General features: G+C 37.0%; 1 protein-coding gene and 1 long non-coding RNA gene across 5 annotated transcripts in view; one reads left to right on the top strand and one right to left on the bottom strand.

Annotated features, from left to right (window-relative positions):
* The window catches only part of LOC114341142 (afadin), a 1,043,753-nt gene that overhangs the window by 510,571 nt on the left and 508,649 nt on the right, over window positions 1-24,533 (top strand). The window lies entirely within an intron of this gene.
* On the bottom strand, window positions 6,060-12,144 carry LOC126890073 (uncharacterized). The gene is made up of 2 exons (XR_007700277.1): window positions 11,512-12,144; window positions 6,060-6,548 (listed from the first exon to the last, which is right to left on the bottom strand). It is a non-coding gene; the product is annotated as an uncharacterized LOC126890073 (long non-coding RNA).

Raw genomic sequence — 24,533 nt, 5'->3', positions numbered from 1 at the left:
TATCTATCTTAGTCATATGATTTAATGAAATATATTCTTTAATAAATTGTGAATATTGAATTTGAAAATTGTTGTTTTGATTAAATCTTTTCTCTAGATTTATAAACCTGGTACATGCTGCATTGAATGAATCCCCTAATACATCAGGAGATAGTTTTAACGATAACTTTACTACGAAACGACCTTCTTCATTTCTAGTAGTATTTCTGTGAAAATGATTTTCACAATCTGATTCATCTTTTGGCAAGACCGAATTTACAGGTACTTCTTCTAGTTCCCAAAATCTTTTTAATTGAGCATCTTCTGAATAAATTGTGTTTGCAAAATTGCATCTGGATAACGAAGTTGATACAAGACTTTTTCCTGAAACAACCCAGCCTAGTTTAGTATTTTGTAAAATAGGTAATCCGTTACCAAGATATATTTTTCCTTCTGTTAGAAGGTCCCAAAAAAGGTCTGCACCTATAAGCATATCAATATCTCCAGGTTCAAAAAATTGTTCATCTGATAATTGAATATTTTTAGGGATAATTAAGGATGGGTGGATTAGTTTTTCTGCAGGAATTTCACTGCATATGTTGGAAATTACATAACATGAAATTGTTGTTTGATAATTATCAACTCTAGAAAAAATAGTTAAATTGCATTTTTTTGATAGATGTGAAGTTACTTGATTAATTCCAACTATAGATAGTTTTGAATATATTAAAGGTATGCCAATTTTGTTGCAAAACCCTTGTGTGATTAAATTATTTTGCGAACCACTGTCTAATAGAGCTCGACAGTAATGCTGGTTGCCTATAGTATCTTTCACATAAAAGCCTACAGTGGATGACAGAATTTGTGTATTTGAATCTTGAGGTTGTATGAATAAATTAGTAGGTATTGGATTAATGGATTGTTCATGAATCAATGAATTATGTTTTCCATTGCATTTTTTACAAGGCCCTAAATAGCATGATTCAACCTTGTGTCCTGTCCTCAGACAGTTTTCACACAACTGTAGTTGTGAAATTGATTCTTTTCTTTGAGTGACGTTTAGTTTTAAGAAGTCAGAGCAACTGTATATTGTATGGTTATTCTTTTTACAAAAGTTACATTTTTTGTAATTATTATTTGAATTGGTTATTCTTTTTACAAAAGTTACATTTTTTGTAATTATTATTTGAATTGCTGGAAACTGCTAAATTAAAATGTGAATGATTTTTTGTTTTGTTTGGTTTTATATTAGAACTAGAATTAATGTTTACATTTGTAGTGTTGTGTATGATTTCTAATAAGTCTGCTTTTGCTTTAAGAAAGTCTAAGAATTCTTCCATGTTAGGAAGTTCACCTCTAAATTTTGTCTCTTTCCACTTTCTAAAAGTATTTTTATCTAATTTGGATGAAACTAAATGTATGATCAGAAAATCCCACAACTGGTCTTTGCCAATACCTATGTTTTGCAAAGATACAAGATTTTTTGATACATTGTCTAATAGGCTACGAAAACTTGTTGAAGATTCTTTCGAACAAGGCTCTATGTTAAGAATTGAATTTAAATGACTATCTACTAAAAAATACTTTTTGTCAAACCTGTCTAGCAATGTTTTCCAAGCTTCTTGATACAAATTATCAGTGAATGGAATTTGATCGATTAAACTTTTTGCGTAACCTTCTAGCGATGCCCTCAACAAAGAAAATTTTTGAGAATCTGTCAACACTGCATTCTCATGTATTGTTGAAAGGTAATTACTTTTAAACTCCAACCACATGTCATATTCACCTTTGAAAATTTGAAGTTTAGCTTTAGGTATGATAATGTTTTGTAATGGATCTTTATTATAACTATTACAACTTAACGAATTGTTACTCGTTGGATTAGCAGACATACTTTCTATGTATGTCTTAAGAAAACTTAGAGTATCATAATAACGCTTTTTAAATTGTTCTCTCTCCTTATAGTTTTCCTCCAGCTGTTGTTCAGGACAATTTACCTCTATTTCTAATTGAATGATTTCAAAATCTTTATCTATTAATTCTAATTCATTAATCCTAATTGTAGCATCAGTTAATGAAGGTTTGTTATTTGGTTCTGATGTTTTTATAAGGTCTATAAACCTTTCTAAAAAAGTTAACCGCTTTTTAACTGAACCCCTAGTTCTAATACATTTTGTTAAATCAGACATGGTTATTGATTAAAGCCTCTAAAATGTGAATAATAGGATGTAATCAGTAAGGTTAAAAATAGGAAATAGAATGAATGACTTACTGGATGACCTCCTGTGTGTATATGTAGAAGACTTCAATCTGAATTTCTTGTGGATATTTTTGGAAAATAGCTGTTTCAGAATTTATCACGCTCGAAGGGTCAACAAATGTTGTGTTTTTTGTATTCCATAGGGTACTGGATTGTATGATGATTATAGATTTGGTTTTTGTATGTTTATTTATTTACACACATGGATACATGATTTTTATAATAAATTTTTGGTTATATCTGTCATGTCAAATTTCTTCTTCGCTTTCATGTCAAAATTCAGTTCTACCAACTACTGAGTACAAAACAAAACTAGTTACTAAAACATTAAAAAATAAAAATCCTAACATTGAGTTTATGCGAAAACAATATTTATTTGTTAAATAAAATTTTTTTCTGTTTTCTGACAGCAGTAAAATGTGTTTTGAATTAAAATAAATTACATACATTCTTTTTTTTGTCTTAATTAATTTAATTTAAAAAAATGTTTTTGGACACCCTGTGTAAATAATTATATTAATAAAAAGAAACTATAAATACATTATATTAATGTTTATATTGCTAAATAGTGAATTAAATAACCTTTCAAATGAGCTATCACACGACCCCTACTCCCATTTAAAAAAATCATCGATTATGTCATCACACCTGTCAGATGGATGACGTCACTAGTATGATATGCCAGAAAATCATAATTTCAAAATAAAAGTCGACCTCTTTCGGCATTTATTTCCAAAATCACTCATTCACGAAAAAATGAATTTATTCCAACCTTTACATGCTCACTGTATATTGCTATGCCGATCGCTCATAGCAGAAGCGGAGTCGCCGACGAACCGGTCCATTGTGTGGATCCTATAATTGATATTTCTCCTCTGCTTTTGACTTTTCCAATGTACCTTAAAGCAAGAATCATATATTATCATGCCCGCACCGTTCCAGCACGTAGCGTTTCGTTTCCGAAAAATATTGATTTTAATGGTTTTAAATATGAACAATTCATACTGTCCGGAGCGTATAGTATCAGACAACTCTTTGTAAAATCAGGTTTTTCGGAGACTACGCTACGTGCTGGAACGGTGCGGGCATGATAATATGGTTCTTGCGTTATGCAATCATTTGTGTTGGAAAAAAGTGAATTAATTATCAGATTATTTTAACTGCAAAAGTCTATAAATGGTTCTCCTTTATTTTTTTCTTATTAAGTCGTATTGTACATAAACTAAAACTCAGTCATGATTCATATTCTAACAAAGAAACTCTCGCCACGTCTGCCACGCCCAATTTACAATTCCTTTTCTACTGTAAACTCACAATTTGTTGTATTTACAACTACGTTGCGTCATTTTGTTTCCTCGCAATGCCTTCCTGCAATTTTTATGTTATTTTTAACAATGACACTACAAGTCGTAATGCAGCTTTTCACTATTATTCGTTGTCACTGCTTCTACAGAAACTTAACTACATTAGAACGAAGAGCAGTAAATAATAAGTTATAACAAAATCTGTAGTGCGGGCGCTTGTTTTCTAGAAACAAAGCAATGCCGTTTATATAAAATAATACAATTCGTGTATGTACGTAGTGTAGATTATTGTTAGTTTGTTGTGCGCTCAAGAGGAACAACAAAATAAACTTTCAAAAAGGAACATAATAAATGGGTGCATGAAATTTGTAAAAAACGAAACACGGAAAGTGAATTTGCTACTTTATTTTCTGATTTCAATCAGTAATACCTTAACTTATTGTTTTTCTTACCATTATTTGTATGCATCTCATGTCTTACACATTGTATGTATTACATTATAAATAAAATAAAAAAATATATTGACCCATTTTTGAATATAAATTCAATACAAAAACAAATTACTTAAAAATACTAATATACCTAATATACTTTGGTAAGAAGCCATTGTGTTTATCTTAGCGAGATCTACAAGATGATATAACTTCGTCCCTACCATTTCCAACTATCGAATGTGAAAAATCGGGTTTTTCAGATTCGATACCTTGTCTTCGCATTTTATGTGATACATCTTGTGGTAAGTTCTCGTTATTGTAGCTTGATTAGGAGCACGGGAAATATGCTGTCTAAACTATCGAATATGAACATTTTTCCATTTGGTTGACTGCAAACTGATGAAAATTTTATTATTCGATACTTTCGTTTTGTATAAATATATCTAATAACTAAAGGTATATTTTATACAACGCTAAATGTCGAATGTGTCGCATAAACTGTGTGTTATAAACTGTCGCAAATACTAAACTGCTGAGAAGAACAAAATGCACGTGTTTACAATTTGTGCGAATTTTGTTTCAGTATCGCTTCCAAGAAATTTTTGTGAGGCAGTTTATGATTTCATTTTAACGGATTTTCATTATTTGATTATACAGTTATTCGCTATTATACATTCGCTACTTTGAAACATCGGACCGAAACAAATCTTTGATTAATACAAAAAGTAAAGTAACGAATGTGATTTTTTGGAAAGAAAAAAATGATAAGCAGTTCAAATTTGTTATCAATCTAACAAGGATTAGGTAAACATTACATACAAAAAAGATAAAAATTTTCCCATTTGTCAATGCGCTGATTTAGGAGTCACTAAAAAAGAGTTATTTTGCTCTCCTGAAAAGTACCACTTTTTACATTCGATAGATGGAAATGGCAGGGACGACTTGATAGATCGAATTGATATGTCAAAAGTTGACATTACAGAAGAAGAAATAACCGACAGCAACATATTGAATTCAACATATTTACATCTGGTTACATTAAAATGTAGGTATTCGACCCTTGGACTACCCTCGCCATATTTTCCGATTATTTTTGTTGTCGTAGCCGCTAACTATTCACTCTGCATCGAATCGCTACGCTGCACTACAGTCTAAAGTTTAACGCTTTTTTCACACACTAAGAATTTTGAACGTGAGATGACTTGAAACGTTGGGTGAAAGTGAAGGGCGGTGAAGGGAGAAAGGTTCTCGTTCTCGAGAAAAATTCTTAGTGTGTGAAACAAGCGTTACGGCGAAAATATTATCTTCGAAGATTTCGGCGGGTTTCAGTGTGAATCGTTGTAGTCCGTTTCCGTAAAGTAGGCGCTGAGTCATGTGAATACACGAAGATATTAAAATGCCGATCGTTTAGGTTCATTTCGTTGCTTGTTGTTCCGGACAAGTGAGCGCGGACTTTAACTCTGCTTCTCTCTGGCTCAAAGCAAATGAAGGACTCTGTTTCTTTAACTCAAAGTCTTTAAAGTTTTCTCACGGTTTATTAGGAGCCGGTTTCAGAAATAATATTGGAGTAACGGACCATGAAGCGTTTTACATGTCTGCTCATATGGGAACAAGGAAAGAACTAACTATAGAGATACTGGGGGGTAAGAATGGGGCTAAAGAAGAAGAAGCAGACACATAAAGCCTCGTTGCGGGACGGCAGCTCATTTGTTGTGCGGGAGCTAGGTCGTAGATTCGTTAGGGAGGGTGAAGGGGTGTTAAGATGACTAAACTACCATAACAAATACAAAGGGTACTTACTCTGACTAGAGGATCTTTCTACTATTTAACAAAAAGGACGCCGTTCGAAACAAATCCTCTGGTTTGTATTTGGGTACTTACTAAGACATTTTCTCTCACTTACGGGGTACCAAATGGGGGGACATTCATCATTGATTCCTCGTTGGGGTTAGACTGGGCAACATCTTTTCTTTTACTGGCTTCTATGCCATATTCTTTCTTCTGTACTAAAACTTACACACAGTTGCATTAGAATTTAGTTAAAATTTTTCCAAAACAAGGTTACAGAAATAAAATGGTAGATACACTTACAAAACGTTTATTCAAAACTTTAAACTCTTACCAGGTTTATTCAAAATTTTACTACAAAAACAATGATTACAAACAAAACAATTAAAATTAAATTTGTTGGGCAGTATATGTCAAATAAAATTTGACCTATTTATTTCAACACAAGATTTGACGTAGCTGTCAAATGTCATAAGTCACTGCCTTTTTTTACCATTATGAAAGCAAATTTCTTTATACAATTATTTACCAGAAATTTATCCACTTGAAATTTAGTAAAATTAAAAAACGTATCATACCTTAAAAACAAAAAAACTCTTCGTCACAGTCACAAACTACAGGGTGGGAGTTCATCAACAAACAGGGGGCAGGGGGAAGACATGGCTTCTTTCTTCAATTTCAGGGCAATCATTGGAGGGTGGGGTGTGGGGTAGACATTCCATACACAAATCACAAAGGGGGCTCTTCTGGGAAATTGGAACTTTTCAGGGCAATCAACTGGAACTTGCATAGGGACAGGAACAAACAAAGACTTCTACACAATGCATAGGGACAGGAACAAACAAAGACTTCTACACAATGGGCAACAATGCCGGGTTGTAGAACTGCGTGTTTGACTCTTCAAGAGGCTTCGATTTTCCATAACAAATCCAACACTATGTGGAAAAAATCCTCTCAGAGCACTCACCACACATTCAGATCTTCACAGCGACCATTCTACATTTTACCGGCGGGGAACAAAGGGACTACGCCCTAATTCAAGCGAGTACCAGCCGAGGAGCAGGATGCTATCACCTCGGGACGTAAAGCTGGACTAATTTGCGCTTCGCTCTGAAGCTACTACCTGGGAAAAATACGACGGAAGTACCGAGCGATTTTGATCCTTAGGGATGCTTAGTTGACAAGAACTCAACTTTCAGTTCAAGATTTGTTCTAGAAAGTTCATCTACGCATTAGAACTGTACTTTTGTCAACACTTCTTACAAATTCTGTTTTTGCGTCTCAAATAAACAGGAATCTTGTAACACATTGAAATGTTGCTGCAATACTTCATGGCTGTATACAGGGTCGGCTTGGGATCTTATAATGATATTGAACTTCACAAAATAAATTAAAAAAATAGACATTCTTTTTGGGAATTGGGATATTAAATTAATGTTGGAGTTTTTTCAAACGTTACAAAGCCTCCGCGCAAAAGAGAAACCTGGATAAGATTATCCAGTTTTCGATAACAAACAGAAAAAAATCCAACACGGACATCTTAGGTGTGACAGGACAACAATATCAAAATATTTAGATAATGGCTAGTGGGGATTAAACAAAACAAAAAAGTCGTTAGGGATTGGGCTAGCGTGCCATCAATCGCCAGACTCTTTAAAGTCGAGTAGACTTAAATGTTTCTTGACTCTACAAAGAACTGTAGGTGACAAGAGTTTCTGTGCCTTGGGAAAGAAACTAAACTTGTGCCCTGTGTGGACCTCGCTGACATCCACAGCAGTAACACAAGTGACATACCAGGGCAGACACAGCCTTGTCACCTCGTTGCCTAACTGCGAGCGGTTCTCAAAAACTAAAAAAATATGACAGATATACATCTGCCCAAACTCAGCTAACACCTAGCGAGTTTCACGGGACATTTTGGCAACGGTTCTGCAAAAATGAGGATTTAGACAATCCAATCTAAATACCTCAGTGAGACAAAATCTCACCAACAACTTACTTCAACAACTCATTCAAATAAGACAGGGCTAGACAAAGGGGTATATGACAACAACAAGGGCTAAAATCAAAACAAGACTAACAAGGGGGAGGGGGTATGTGTGACAACAACAAAAGACCAAAAAGACTAGTATACTGGGTTCAAACAGGATATCAAACTTTTTAAACAAGACTAAGGGAAATGAACGCAACATATGATATAGAGAACACTACATCATTACGTTTTCAATCAACAGTCCAATCCAGGACATAAGAACCTTTCATGAACGTTCACTAGACAACTCTCTCATTTTCAAATCACAAGCTGGGGAAAGACTTCATTTTCAAAACAGGGCTACACTTCACTTTTCGAAACAGGGGATAGACTTCATTTTTCAAGACAGGGGGGTTGGGCTTTACTTTTCAAAACTGGGGATAGACTTACTTTTCAAAACTGGGGGCATTTCATTTCTCAAGACTGGGGGTGGACTTTATTTTTCAAAACGGGGGGCTACTTTTTCAAAACAGGGGGTGAAAGCAACACGCAAGGGGAAGACCAAAGGGACATTGGAAAGTATGACAGTTCTGACGAACAACCGCTTCCATTTATCGACCGAAAGCAAGCTTCACCTGTACTCAACGCGGCCAGATCCTAACCTCACCAGCCTTGTCACAGCTTCTGCTCTTGGCCTACTTTCAATCAACAAAGAGAAGAGAGGTCAACTAACTATTCGCCAAAAAAAATCAAACTCCAGCACGGACACGGGCTAACAGACAACACGGGCTAATAGACAACACGGGCTAATAGACAACACGGGCTAATAGACAACACGGGCTAATAGACAACACGGGACAACAGACAATGGGCTCTAAAACTTCCAGACAAAACAGGGATAGACAAACAAACAGACAACAACATACTTTTTGACTTCTAGATATACTCAGGGGCTTACAAACACAAACAATATTGAAATTTGGTTCCTATATGAGCTCACACGGGATAAGACATTTCTTGCTCCGACTACTAATGAAAGTGTTCACAGATAGCTGAACAACACTTCCTTCATCACGAGTATTACACTTGTGACATGTCAGATACAAAAAGACATACTTCATTCACGGGGGGACTTCAACTACTTCACTGGGGGGGAGACTTCAACTACTACTTCACGGGCTCTTTTTAACTAACCTCTGGCATCCTTTTGACACCTACAAAGATAGATTAGTCAAAAAAAAAAAAAACAAGGGGCAACACAGACAAGGGGGGGGCTTTTTCAGGGGCTAACTTCTACACTTCAAGACAGTTATTCTCAAACAGTGTCGACAGAGAACGCTATCTTCAAATCTAAAAGTGACAGCTTTTCTCCTGGCTGCTTGAAAAAAACACAGAAGTGGGGGGCCTCTCCACGGTTTCCCTCTTCACTTCTTCACGGGGCCACTTCTCAAGGGGATGACTTCTCAATGGGATGACTTCTCCAACTAACCTGTGGCATGACATACACCAACAGAGATAGGCTTCGCTGGAAAAACAAGGGACTACTCTCACACAGACTATACGGGGCTAAGCTCATACACGGACCATACCAACAACATCACACATCTAATCAAATGACCAAATCAATAAATCACAAAAAACGATTATTCTGTAAAAAAACTGTTGATCTATAGGAATACATGCAAAAAATACAACATACTGTTATACTTCATAATTGGATTCAATATTCAAAATATTTAACGTTACTTTTAATCAAAATTTTCAAAAAAATTTTACGTTACTTTTTTATTCAACTGTTTGTCTATATATTTCATCAATACTTTCAAAAAAATCAATTCAATGCTTTCATCATGGGTACAATATCAATACAATACAGTTAGTACGCTACAATAACATACAATTCTGTTCTACGATACATACAATACAATACAATACCAGTATACATATGGGGTTACAAGTTAAATACACTATGATGTATGAAATGGTACATGCCTATACAATCAACAGCATGACCAAATCAACATCACAACAAAATGTGTACATACTTACACCTCTTTGGAAAAATTATTAACATTCTGCAACAAAAACTACAAAAATGGGCTCTTTCATGGGGACTAACAGACTGAAACAGTTTCGGGGGCACTAAAAGACATGAAACAGTTTCGGGGGGGCAAGACAAGAGGAATCTGGGCTAAACTACATGGGAAGACTGGGGCGATATCTACTCAGGTCAAACTTCAGGGTGTACGTTACAAATGTAACACTAAGTGGGGGGTGGCTAAAGACATTGGGGACTAGTAGATAGGCTAACTACTAGTTGAACATGTCTACAAGCTAGACTTGTAACAGTGGGCATACAAAACATGACACGAGTCGAGCTTCCATGTTATCGGAAACACCTGCACCACAAACTGAGATCGGCTACCCAAGACGGGCACTGCCTAACAGTTGTAGTACAAATGAGACCGAAAGGAGGCTAAAAGGACATGGTAGTGGGCACATGCTAATGGGGTCAGGGGGTAGAAATAACACGCCCCACGTTGTCGGGGCCAGTTGAAGCATTCAACTGGACAAGACAACTACTGGATACTGAAGGAGGCAGAAAAATGAATCGGCCTCACACGTTGGGCGACATTTGAAGCGTTTAGAGCCCCACACGTTGGGCGCAATTTGAAGCGTTTAACATACAACTGGAGCCGGAAGGAGGCCAAAAATGAGTCGAGCCACACACGTTGGGCGCAATTTGAAGCGTTTTACATGTCTGCTCATATGGGAACAAGGAAAGAACTAACTATAGAGATACTGGGGGGTAAGAATGGGGCTAAAGAAGAAGAAGCAGACACATAAAGCCTCGTTGCGGGACGGCAGCTCATTTGTTGTGCGGGAGCTAGGTCGTAGATTCGTTAGGGAGGGTGAAGGGGTGTTAAGATGACTAAACTACCATAACAAATACAAAGGGTACTTACTCTGACTAGAGGATCTTTCTACTATTTAACAAAAAGGACGCCGTTCGAAACAAATCCTCTGGTTTGTATTTGGGTACTTACTAAGACATTTTCTCTCACTTACGGGGTACCAAATGGGGGGACATTCATCATTGATTCCTCGTTGGGGTTAGACTGGGCAACATCTTTTCTTTTACTGGCTTCTATGCCATATTCTTTCTTCTGTACTAAAACTTACACACAGTTGCATTAGAATTTAGTTAAAATTTTTCCAAAACAAGGTTACAGAAATAAAATGGTAGATACACTTACAAAACGTTTATTCAAAACTTTAAACTCTTACCAGGTTTATTCAAAATTTTACTACAAAAACAATGATTACAAACAAAACAATTAAAATTAAATTTGTTGGGCAGTATATGTCAAATAAAATTTGACCTATTTATTTCAACACAAGATTTGACGTAGCTGTCAAATGTCATAAGTCACTGCCTTTTTTTACCATTATGAAAGCAAATTTCTTTATACAATTATTTACCAGAAATTTATCCACTTGAAATTTAGTAAAATTAAAAAACGTATCATACCTTAAAAACAAAAAAACTCTTCGTCACAGTCACAAACTACAGGGTGGGAGTTCATCAACAAACAGGGGGCAGGGGGAAGACATGGCTTCTTTCTTCAATTTCAGGGCAATCATTGGAGGGTGGGGTGTGGGGTAGACATTCCATACACAAATCACAAAGGGGGCTCTTCTGGGAAATTGGAACTTTTCAGGGCAATCAACTGGAACTTGCATAGGGACAGGAACAAACAAAGACTTCTACACAATGCATAGGGACAGGAACAAACAAAGACTTCTACACAATGGGCAACAATGCCGGGTTGTAGAACTGCGTGTTTGACTCTTCAAGAGGCTTCGATTTTCCATAACAAATCCAACACTATGTGGAAAAAATCCTCTCAGAGCACTCACCACACATTCAGATCTTCACAGCGACCATTCTACATTTTACCGGCGGGGAACAAAGGGACTACGCCCTAATTCAAGCGAGTACCAGCCGAGGAGCAGGATGCTATCACCTCGGGACGTAAAGCTGGACTAATTTGCGCTTCGCTCTGAAGCTACTACCTGGGAAAAATACGACGGAAGTACCGAGCGATTTTGATCCTTAGGGATGCTTAGTTGACAAGAACTCAACTTTCAGTTCAAGATTTGTTCTAGAAAGTTCATCTACGCATTAGAACTGTACTTTTGTCAACACTTCTTACAAATTCTGTTTTTGCGTCTCAAATAAACAGGAATCTTGTAACACATTGAAATGTTGCTGCAATACTTCATGGCTGTATACAGGGTCGGCTTGGGATCTTATAATGATATTGAACTTCACAAAATAAATTAAAAAAATAGACATTCTTTTTGGGAATTGGGATATTAAATTAATGTTGGAGTTTTTTCAAACGTTACAACCAAAAGCCCGGAAAAAGTTGCAAACAATTTAAGTTCTATCAATGCTAGATAGGGCTGGTGCTCTTTATACACTTGAAAAATACTTAAGATAACAATAATTAGAGAGATCTATTAAACGCTAGCAGATCTACTGTTGATATAGGTAACTGAAAAATTACTAAGACTGCTCAAGATGACCAATTAGTAAGTAAAGTTGCCGATAGTGTCTTGATAATTAGACAAACGATTAAAGTTGCATCGCGAGGGTAAACTCGAAGGAATTGAAAATAAATAGAGGTCTAAGACTAAGCGGTGCACTGTCTATTATTGGATATAGGTAACATCAGACATCATTAGACATGTAACATCTAGATAAAATTATTAAACGTGGCAAGGGAAAACTGAAAATATGATTTTCAACAACGAACGTCATGTTCTGACTTTTGCGGAGGATATAGCCACGATTACAGAATCAAAAGATAGTTAACTAGTTAGGAGATTAGTTTCGTAGGGAAAAAACAAGAAAAACAATATAATGTGATATTGGGGGCCACTCAACAACCAAAAAATACGCGCAAGTGACGGTTAATAGAAAGTTCGGCCAATTTCGTCAAAATGCAAAATTTCACTTAAGTGGGAGAGAGATAAAAGTTAAAAAAAAATGGAGAACACGATGAGTAATTGTTTCAGTGGGTGCAATAGGGGGAGTAATATTGAAAATATCACATTAAAATATCGTGAAAAGAACACACCTTTGTGTATATGGTTTGTTATTATTCAAATTTTTGGGTTGAATTTAATATTATATTGTAAGCTTACTACCGTTCTCATGTTTTTCTGCCTGAGCCTACAAAATCTGCAGACTAAATATAAAAAAGTCGTAAAAGACGCAGATAATGTTGGACAATAAAAATATCACAAGAAAAAATTCCTGTACTGGCTGTATACCATAAATCACAAAAAATAAAAACCTTATCTTGTAAAAGGTATACAGTAGAACCTCGATTATTCGTCAGGGCACCGGACCAAGGGTATGACGGATATTTGAAAAGACGGTTAACAGAACATTAAAAAAAAAATTAAAAATTCATAGTACAACTCTCAAATTTCATTTGTATGTTTTGTTTGACAATATAAGAGGGATTTGTGTTCGTACAATCGAATCAGTTTAAAATATTCTGAAATCTTTGTTTGTTTTACTGTTGCTTCGCATTTTGCGACGGCTGAATTTCTTAATCGGCATAAGATCATGCAATCTACTTTATTGGCTTCTTCTTGTTGAGAATACCACTCGATGAATTATTGCATGTGCAATGCAGCTTCTCTAGATTATTTACGCAAATCTTTGTCAGTTACAATAGGTTCATCAACATATCTACAGTCAAATTCCAAGCCTGTGTCAGCTTCTGAATCTGGGTCCGCCTTTGTTGCCATTTCAACGATTTCTTTATCTGTCAGCAATGGATGGCCGTTTGTGTCCTCATCACAAATCAATTTAACTTTTTTTTTATTTTTTTACATTAAAATTTTTGTTTATGTAGTCAATACAACGTCTGTATGTACCCTGACGGTTAACAGAGGTGACGGTTAATGGAGAGACAGATAATCGAGGTTCCACTGTATTTAAAATCTCTAAAAAGGACTGTTTCACAACAAAACGTTTTCGGAATCAATATTCCATCATCAGTGTTATCACCTAAAATAAGTATAACTCTATAAGTAAAACAAACGTGAGGTTAAATATTGACAAAGGTAAAAAAGTGAATAGATAGTTATACTTACAGGTTTACATGCTTTAAGCCACAAAAATGTACGGGTAAAAACCCTTAAATCGATTTTAAACAGTTGGGGTTACATTATATTATCCGATTTTAAATGATGTTAAAAATATTTCCAGATTAACCCCTGACATGACATCAACCATATTGGTTGGGAAATTGTAGGTAGAACCTTACATGGCCGAGTTTAGGTGACAACTGACCGGAATGGCCCTCTGAAGGAAGTCAGCACCAGATTGACACCAATTGACACCCCTTTCTCAGTCAAAAACACCAGTCATCTAGTCAACAACATCCAACAAATTAATCTTCATCCCAACATCACAATGCTGTCATTCGATGTCACCAACTTATTCACTTGTGTCCCCAAACAGGAAACCGTTAATCTGGTCCATTCTCTTCTAAGAGCAAATTTACTATGTCTACTACTAACTCAATTATTCAGTTGCTACAAACTTGTCTAGCTCAAGACTTTTTCTTATTTAATAATAAATATTACAGACGACCTGATGGTTTAGCCATGGGTCTTTCTCCCCTTTTAGCTGATATTTTTATGGATCATTGAGAATACACACATATTATGAAAAATCCGGAAATTCTCCATTGGTTTCGATATGTTGATGACATTTTAGTATTCATTCAACTCATTCAACATCAAGTTCACTATGGAACTAGAATCGTCCCAATTAATTCACTTTCTTGACCTTACCATCACCAGATCAAATGACCAATTCGATTTCAGTATCTATAGGAAACCTACAGAAACGGATCATGTCATACCAATATCTTCCAACCACCCTATGTCACACAAACATGCAGCCTTTCACAGTTATGTACATCGTTTAGAAACCATTCCTTTATCTGCATCTAACTACAATAAAGAACTCAATATCTTACGTCAAATAGCATTCAATAACGGTTATGACCCCAATCTCATAAACAAAATCATTCATAAGAGACACCTCAGGGTCTTGAGAGAGACTGCATTCCCCAGAGACCGGACCATCAAACCCATCTATGCTTCCTTACCTTATCACCATGAGCGTCTTGCTGGAGACATTAAATATCTGTTAAAAAGAGCAGTTGATAACACCCATATTTCTTTTAAAGTCCCTAATAATCTATCACAGTGTCTTACTAATTCTAAGTACCCTATTCATTACATGAATCGTTGTGGGGTCTATAAATTACAATGCTCTGATTGTGATGCTAAATATATAGGTAGAACTTGTAGATCACTAGCTTCTCGTTCCCTAGAACACACCAAAAGAGAGAACACTTCCACTTTCTCACAGCATCTTAAACAACAAAAACACACTTTCAATATCCCAGAAGACGTCTCCTTGTTACACAACATTCCTCAGAAAGACTACCTAAAATTAGACCTGTATGAGGACCTAGAAATAGTCAACGAAAAACAAAATAGCCCTAATTGCGTCAACCGTCATGTTTCGTTTAATCGAGACTTCATTCAATTACATCGCCAACTTTTCTCATAGTTAAGATATCCACCATTCATGCATTCTTCTTTACATATCCATCTTCATTTACACTTCGACTTAAAACCACATTTTCGATAAGTTATACCTATGACTTATTACACTCATTTAAACCTCATTCGCAGTCTAATTTTCTTTAACAGACCAACTCACCAATATCAACTTATATCCCTTCTTTCATCACTACTTCTTTTTCCTTTCTTACACACTAATAACCTTATATCCTTCCCGTCCCATCATTGCTAGTTTTTCATCTCCAGATACTTTGATGTCGGGTATTTGGATTTCTCATTCTGCTCATTACTACTTTTCTTATTTACATTCACATCTAGTAATACATATTTCTTCAGCCAAACTAAATATATATCATCTTTTATATATTTTGTTGGATCCTTCTATTAATAAATTACACCAAATGTTAAGCTCATAACATCAGCTTAATTAACATCTTAAAAAAGTACAACTCTGTATTTACACATTTATAATTTTCAATCCTATGTAACGATAATTGCCTACCCTAAAGAAAGTATTAATTCACTTATGTTTGATTCCATAATTTTTAACATTTATCCATCATACTTGTTCAGGGTAGATTAATTTTAATCCCAACAAATAATTTTTTCACTACTGTTATTATTTTAAATATTAACATAAAATTTAAATTCTTTTGGCTGAAGTAACTACACATATTATTACATTCTGTCAAGGTACTTTGTCAATCTAGTGCTGACTTCCTTCAGAGGGCCATTCCGGTCAGTTGTCACCTAAACTCTGCCATGTAAGGTTCTACCTACAATTTTCCAACCAATATGGTTTATGTCATGTGATGCCAGGGGTTAATCTGGAAATATTTTTAACATCCTTTAAAATCGGATAATATAATGTAATCCCAACTGTTTAAAATCAATTTAAGGGTTTTTACCCGTACATTTTGGTGATAACACTGATGATGGAATATTGATTCCGAAAACGTTTTGTTGTGATACAGCCCTTTTTAGGGATTTTAAATATATGTACCTTTTACAAGATTAGGTTTTTATTTGTTAGACAATAAGTCACCAATAAAATTCAATAAATATTTTTTAAAATGTAAATCTGTAGTCAGGTTAAAATTAAAGAGAGTCAAATATGTGTATTGGAGATGGTACATTATTAAAAAGCAACCAATCTAGGTACATCAGTAAGACCGCTATTAAAAATCTCTACATAAAAATATGCTACATATATGTTGTCTAATTTCTTAAATGAGCTAGGTTTTTAGTCAAACCATGCAAAAAATGTTTTGTAGTAATTCATTTTCAGTTAAATTAAATCTTCACAAATGTTCTTAGGAATTCATCTCAAGCTTCGACACTATACACGTCCTTAAATCTGAAGAAAATCTGAAGTAAAGCCAAAAGTGTACGGCTAACTTTCTTTGATGCACTCCAGGTTGTTTGTCTCTTTGAATTTAATGAAGTCGTTGAACATAAAAGAAGACGTCGTCGTCGGAGAGATTCAACCGACGTACGTCGCGGTAATATTCCTAAAAATGTAAACATAAAAAGAATAATCATAGAGGGTGTTTCAAAAAAGGTTAACACCGTCTCTAGGATATGTAAAACACAGAAAAATAATTGGGTTTGTTTAGTAAAAAAATTTTGTGACGCCATCCGTTTTCAAAATACAGGGCGTTGAAGAAAAAAATTACATATTTTTTAAATTTTGCCGAAACTACTGGCAGCATTGTAATGAAATTTGGTGGGTTTTAAGAGCTAGTTATTGTGCATTTTTTGATCCCTTATCAATACAGGTAATATTTAAACCTATCTATCTGTGGCGAATATACAGTGCTAAAGCGACAAACAAATATATTATCTTTGCGAAGAAAGTGTATTTTGCATATTTTGGTCTAAAACTTGATCATCAAGTATTGGACTCCTTGCAACAAAAATAAGAACTTCTGTTGGAGTGGAAGTAAAGAGAGTGATAAACTCCAACAGAAGTAAGAAAAAGAATATAACTTAATGTCAGCTAATGGAACAAAAAATGAAGAGAGAGGGTGGTAAGGGAAATACTAGGGGTGTAGCGATGGATCGCCTCCACGTGGTGCACCCTGGGTAACGCCAAATGATCCATCCTCCCAATCCTAAGGTGTAACACCATCGTGCCGACGGGATGCATGGTACAGGGAGTAAAGTGTATCTAAAGCGATGCCCTAGAGAGATGGCGAACTCTGGGGGATTATAGCCTTAGCACGGTAAGGGCGCACTGCCGTGCCTGACAGCAATTCGTCCCAACTCGTGGGAACAAATATGGAGAACGAGATTGAAAAAACAAACACAAAAACGGGAACGGACACAGAGGCGACTTCAGTCGTGGATTCTGTATCTGTCCCAAATACTGAGCCAGAAGTTGTTCCAAGCGGAACAGACTCTGCACAAAGTAGCAAAAAACGCCTTTCTGGAGCTCAAAAAAGAAAGATGACGAAAAAGGCAAAAATGGCTGCTGGAACATGGACCACAGCAAATCCCCATAAAAACAAAACGGGAGTACTGGTAAAACCCGAGGGTAAAAAGAGACCGCGGGAGAATACCATTACCCCCCCGCAACAAAGGGTTGCTAAGAGACCAAGGAGCTCTCATGAGCAGACTAGGTCATACAGCAATGTCACAAAAGTATTCAGGATAGCGGTGGCACACAGGCACCATCCGGATACTCAACTAGATCAGGCTCACGCAGACCTGATCATCAACAAACTAAAGCTAGCAGTGGATGAGGCTCCTGTTGGAAGTCAAAATCAACTGTTACAGTTCCATAAAACATCGTTTAGCGCAGGTACTCTGTGGGTAAACTGTGCTAACGAACATACCAAAAAATGGACTACTGAGGTGGTAAAAACTATGGAGGGCCTGTGGGAAGGAGTCGACTTAAATGTGGTCGATCCCAGCCACATGCCAAAACCCCCTGTGGTCCTCGCCCGCATCCCCGAGAAAGAGGCTGAAGAATCAACAGTCAGAACCCGTTTAGAGAGGCAAAATAAAGACCTTAAGACGGAAGACTGATTGTTGAAAAATCGGAAGGTCGGAGAGGACATGCAAATCCTCGTATACACGATCGACGAGGTCTCCTATAAAACATTGAAGGCTGCAAATTTCAAGGCGTATTACAGACTTGAAAAGATATCCTTCAAAACCATCAGAGGCATTGATGGCTCCAATCAGAATCCTGCAAGCGAATCTCCAGCATAGTAAGTCAGCTTCGGCAGAACTTACTGTCGCCATGAGAAGGTTTGATGTAGCCTTGATACAAGAACCCTGGGTTTACAAGGGCAAAATAAGAGGTCTATCGGGTATTGGTGGAGAGCTTATATATAGCCGGTCTGCCGATGTCCCGCGAACTTGCATAATAGTCAAACGAAACATCAAAACACTGCCGTTGATAAATCACTGTTCCAGGGATTTAACCACGGTAAAGATGAAGATCATAGATGGAGGAGGGGTGAAGCAGATAGTTTTAGGATCAGCATACCTCCCATATGATGATCCCGAACAACCACCATCAAGGGAATTGGAGCAGCTAGTGAGAGATTGCAGGAAAAATGGATTGCAATTGATCATTGGCTGTGATGCGACTGCGCACCATCTGACTTGGGGCAGTACAAACACCAATGCAAGAGGTGAGTCAGTACTACAGTTTATAATGCAACATAATTTAGACATATTAAACGTAGGAAACAAACCAACCTTCGTGACTTCACGACGGAAGGAGGTGATTGATATAACAGTTGCCTCGACTAACGTGGCTAGAACTGTGAAAAACTGGCATGTGTCAGATGAGGTGTCCTTTTCAGACCATCGACACATTTGTTTTGAAATGACAGGCAATGAGCTTATCAAGGAAACTTATCGTAATCCTCGTAAAACAAACTGGGAAGCATATCAGGCAGACATAGAATATAGCTTAGGCAGGATTAACGGGAAGATAAGGCATACATTGGACCTAGACATGGCTGCCGAACAATTTCAAGAGATTGTCACGTCAGCGTTCGAAGACAACTGTCCGGAGATAGTCAGGAATTCCAACAGGAAAGTTCCCTGGTGGAATCATAATCTTGCAAATCAAAGGACAGAGGTTAGACGAAAATTTAATTTCGCCAAAAGGTCAGACGAGTGGGGCGATTATCGCAAAGCTCTGACTGACTACAATAAGGAACTGAGAAGGGCAAAAAGAGAATCGTGGAGAAGGCATTGTGAAGAGATAGAAGGGACTTCAGAAATGGCAAGGCTCCATAAAGTTCTCTCAAAGGACCCTCAGATAAGTATTCCCTCGCTCCAAAAAGAGTCAGGTGAATACACTCAGAATGGAGAAGACACCCTGAAAGAGCTTTTCAGGGTGCACTTTCCTGAGTCTGAGACAAAACTGATACCACTAGACACATGGCAAACCGGACTGGATATCATGAATTATGGTTCTAGGGAAAACTGGCATGTGGCAAAAGAAGTTATAAACCAGGACAAAATCAAATGGGCAATAAACTCATTCGAGCCATATAAATCACCGGGTCCGGACGGGATTTATCCAATACTTCTACAGAAGGGAAACGACCTTCTTTTCAAAAAATTGTGTAAGATACTGCAGGCTAGTTTAGGGCTGGGGTACATACCAAAAGCATGGAGGCTGATAAGGGTGGCTTTTATACCCAAACCTGGCAAAATCGGACAGGAAAGGGCCAAGTCTCTGCGGCCATTAAGTCTGATGTCATTCGTACTGAAGACCTTAGAAAAACTGCTCGATAGGCATATCAGGGATGGTGTATTGGTTGAAAGTCCGATACATCGGGGACAATATGCATATCGAGCGGGAGTCTCCACAGAAACGGCACTGCACCATCTTGTACAGAGAGTGGAGTACGTTCTAGAAAACCAAGAGGTGATGTTGGGTGCATTTCTCGATATTGAGGGAGCATTTGACAACACCTCTTACGAAGCGATCACAAGGGCGATCCGTCTAAAAGGAATAGACGAAACAAGCTGTAGATGGATAGACTGCATGCTGAGAAGCCGTGTGATATATGCTACGTTGCTAGGGGATACAGTGTCAGCTCAGGTAGCCAGAGGCTGCCCACAGGGGGGAGTCTTATCTCCTCTATTGTGGAATCTGGTCATGGATGGCCTGATAGCTAGACTCGACAACGATAGGCATCACGTCCTGGGCTATGCGGATGACCTAGTCATCTTAGCCCACGGAAAATTTAATGGTACAGTCAGAGATCGAATGCAACAGGCTCTGACAGTAGTTACAGAATGGACTTCAAATGTAGGGCTTAACATCAGTCCTCTAAAGTCCAAAATCATGAAATTTACTAAAAGAAGGAATTCAGAGGAATTGGGTCCTCTAAGTCTAAATGGTATACATTTAAATCTGGTGAGTGAAGTAAAGTATCTCGGGATAATATTAGACTCAAGACTTACTTGGAATCAGCAGATAGAAAGAATAACGAAGAGAGCGGTATCTACGTTAATGGTAGCCAGACGTACTCATGGAAAAATGTGGGGTTTGAGACCAGACATGGTATATTGGACTTATAACATGGTAGTAAAACCCACAATTACATATGCATCAGTGGTATGGTGGCCAAAAGTGCAGCAAAAAAGTGCCATCATCAAATTAAGCAAGGTGCAAAGACTTGCTTGTCTCGGGATCACGGGGGCTATGAGGGGCACACCTACGGCAGCTATGGAGGCACTACTGGATCTCCCTCCTTTACATATAACAATAAGAGGTGAGGCGAGAATGGGCTATTATAGACTGCGAGAAAACCTGAGCAACGTACCAGTTAAATCAGGACATAGTAAAATAACGAATGAAATTAATGATGCCGAATGGATGATGATTTCTGACCATATGACATCAAGATATATGCCTGAAGTACCTTTTCAAGTGGACATTTGCCCACGAGACGAATGGGACAGAGGAAACTCTCGACCCAGACTGCAGGGTTGCACCTGGTATACGGACGGGTCTAAAACTGCAGACGGTTCGGGCGCAGGAATATTCTATAGTGGTGGAAATTTCAACATTTCTATTCCACTGGGAGAATGTACCTCCGTATTTCAGACAGAGATTTTTGCAATCTTGCAGTGTGCAAGAGAAAACAACCTGAGGGCATTCGAACTGCAGCGGGTTAACATATGCACAGATAGCCAAGCAGCCATTGGGGCTCTTATAAGCCCTAAGGTGAACTCTAGGCTGGTGTGGGAATGTCGACAAGAACTTGATAGACTGGCACAACATAACAGTGTTATACTGGTATGGGTTCCAGGTCATCGGGGCATATACGGCAATGAAAGAGCTGATGCACTTGCCAAGAGAGCATCAGCTACAAAATACCTGGGTCCAGAGCCGGCCGTGGGAGTGCCAAAAAGCACCGTCCGCGAACGAAAAAAAGCCTGGATCCGAAGCCAACACAACTCACACTGGGAGAGTGTACCCGGTCAAACACATGGCAAGATGTATATCGGACGGACATGTGCTAGTAGAGCTGAGTTACTCCTGAAAACAAGCAGGAATCAGCTCAGAGTCATAACAGGTTTCCTCACTGGACATGCGCCAGTTAAGGGTCACCTGCATACAATGGGGCTGTTTCATGGAGACTTGAGCTGCAGACTCTGTAACAGAGAACCTGAAACAGTCAACCATATTTTGCATGACTGTGAGGCATTGGATCGGAGGCGGCAAACACTTTTCGGAGACATCGAAATGACTCCAAAATTATATGGCACCCACCCACTAGACCTGTACAAGCTGGTACAGGGTTCCAGAATTCTGGAATGGGTTTCATAAACAATGGAAGATGTACAATAAGCCAAGTGGCTGCAGTACAACCGGTTCACAACAGACGGCTTCCAGGGAAGGGAAATACTAAGAAAAAGCTGAAGTACTTGTATGAAGAGACAGAGGCAAACTAAATAGAGTTGGCTAGCAAGAGATGCAAGAGAACAACTTGACACTCAAAGATGGATACGGCTCGTTTGCATGCCTGTCGAAGAACAGTAGCTCAAAGTAGATAATGATGACTATAAAAGGTAAATATTAAGATAAGAATAATGTACTGAAAATGTATAAAGATGAATAAGTGCTAAAGAAGAACCAATTAAATAAAACTAACAAATCACGGGCGCCAAGAAAATGATCTCCGATCACTCTCCCAGGTATCTTACACTGCTGTCAAATATTAAATATATTAAATATGTAAGTAAACGTAAATATAAGGAATAATAAGAAATGGTATGCAAAATAAATAAACATTTATTGAAAAATAACTACTAGATTTTTGACAATCTCTGAGTTAAACAATGCATGTAATGTGACTCTAACATGACAAAAGTTATCGTTAAATATGATATACAATATAACAACAGTCCTGTTATATGTATGTACAAAAAGATATACCTCTTACTTATATATTATAGGGTACAACTCACATGAGACTGCTACCAAATGGTTATAGTACGCTTACTACGTACCACTAAATTGAAACTGACAAAGATGAAAATAATACAAATAAATAGGCACAAGCCTGACGAAGAGAAAATACAATAATTAATTAAGCAAAATTAATGAATAAAAGTTATAGAAATGAAGTTAAGATAAATACCGAAACGACGAATTAACCGAACAAATGAAGTAAAGCGAATAAATAATAAAATATTTGGGAAACACGCAAGTAATATTACACAATAAATATCAAACCAATAATAAAGTATAAAAACCTAATTTCTCTAGGCTTATTCCTGTGCACAAGAAATTACCGTAGATCGTAAATAAGTTTGGGAACCTAATACATTAATATACAAATATGTCAGTTAATGTCAAAAAGAAAGGTAAGCTAATCTGAAAAAAAATTAATTAACATAGTGCATTAAATCGAGAGTCTGAAATATAAAAACCAATAGTTACTCAAAGCACACAAACTTAAATATTCCCAAACCAATCCCTTCATCGAACGACCTCCAGGTAAAGTCCGATGCTGAAATCCATAAAATTAGCACCAGAGGAGGTGCTGAACCATGTTTCCTGTAGGTACAGGTGTACAGACGACTGAAAATGGGACTGGAACGTACCATAGCTTGTTGCCCAAATTGACATATTCCCATGATGACTTGACGGTGGCTGTAATGGTTTCCCTAGGTGGTCAAAGGGGCTACGACTTCACATTATGGTTTCTCCCAAATGGCTAAAAAAACATTCCCAGTTTTATTTCCCATATAAACATGAGCAAAAAGTAAAGAGAAGAAATAAATGAGAAAACTTTTTTTAAGAAGAAATGATACTGAAAAAGTGACCATTTAAATGGAACAAAAACTAATCTCAGGTAACCTTGAACTATTTTGGGTGTGAAGACATGAACAAATAATGACATTGAATTTGAAATTGGAACATAGAATATGATTTATCTACATTAATATAATAATAGCCATCTACACACCTATTATATACCTTAATGAAATGGTATGGAACCAGGCAAAGATAGTTACTTGACAATTTATAGATATATTGGATGCTCAATCAGTTTTAAACGTACAGAGAAGTAATGATAATTATTTCCAATATTAATTTGAGGACTTCAAAAATATTTGGTTATGTAAAAACCAAAAACATGTTAATATACCTATAATTTCCCTTGAATGAATATTAAATCAAAATCGAAATAATCTACATAAACTTCACCTAAAAGATGGACTAAGAAAGTTTAACAAAAAACTGGTATAAAAAACCCTCACCGAATGATTCCTATTCAGGCTCCAAGAGGAGTTGTGTCACGCACATGTCTCCCTACTCCAGAAAACCATTGGTGGTAACTTTTCACTTTTAAATTGATGCTGAATAAAATAAGTTTGATGGAAATCATCCGCCATTTTATGGTACCAACCAACCCAACCTCACATACAGCCACAAGCCCAGTGTTCATCATTCCTCGCTCCTTCAAAGAGGAGAACCTCAAACGACCACAGAACATGAATTAAATGTCACGGAACGATTCGACAAGTACTTAGGTTCCGTAGACGCCGAACTGTGACGTCACGTAAGTAGTCCTTTACGAGAAAATTAGAGAAATTAATTAAGCGATCAAAAGAAAATA

This window comes from Diabrotica virgifera, chromosome 8 (assembly GCF_917563875.1).
Source record: "Diabrotica virgifera virgifera chromosome 8, PGI_DIABVI_V3a".
NCBI classification, from domain to species: domain Eukaryota; kingdom Metazoa; phylum Arthropoda; class Insecta; order Coleoptera; family Chrysomelidae; genus Diabrotica; species Diabrotica virgifera.
The sequence above is the reverse complement of the archived record's forward strand: the minus strand, read 5'-3'. Positions and strand labels throughout refer to the sequence as shown.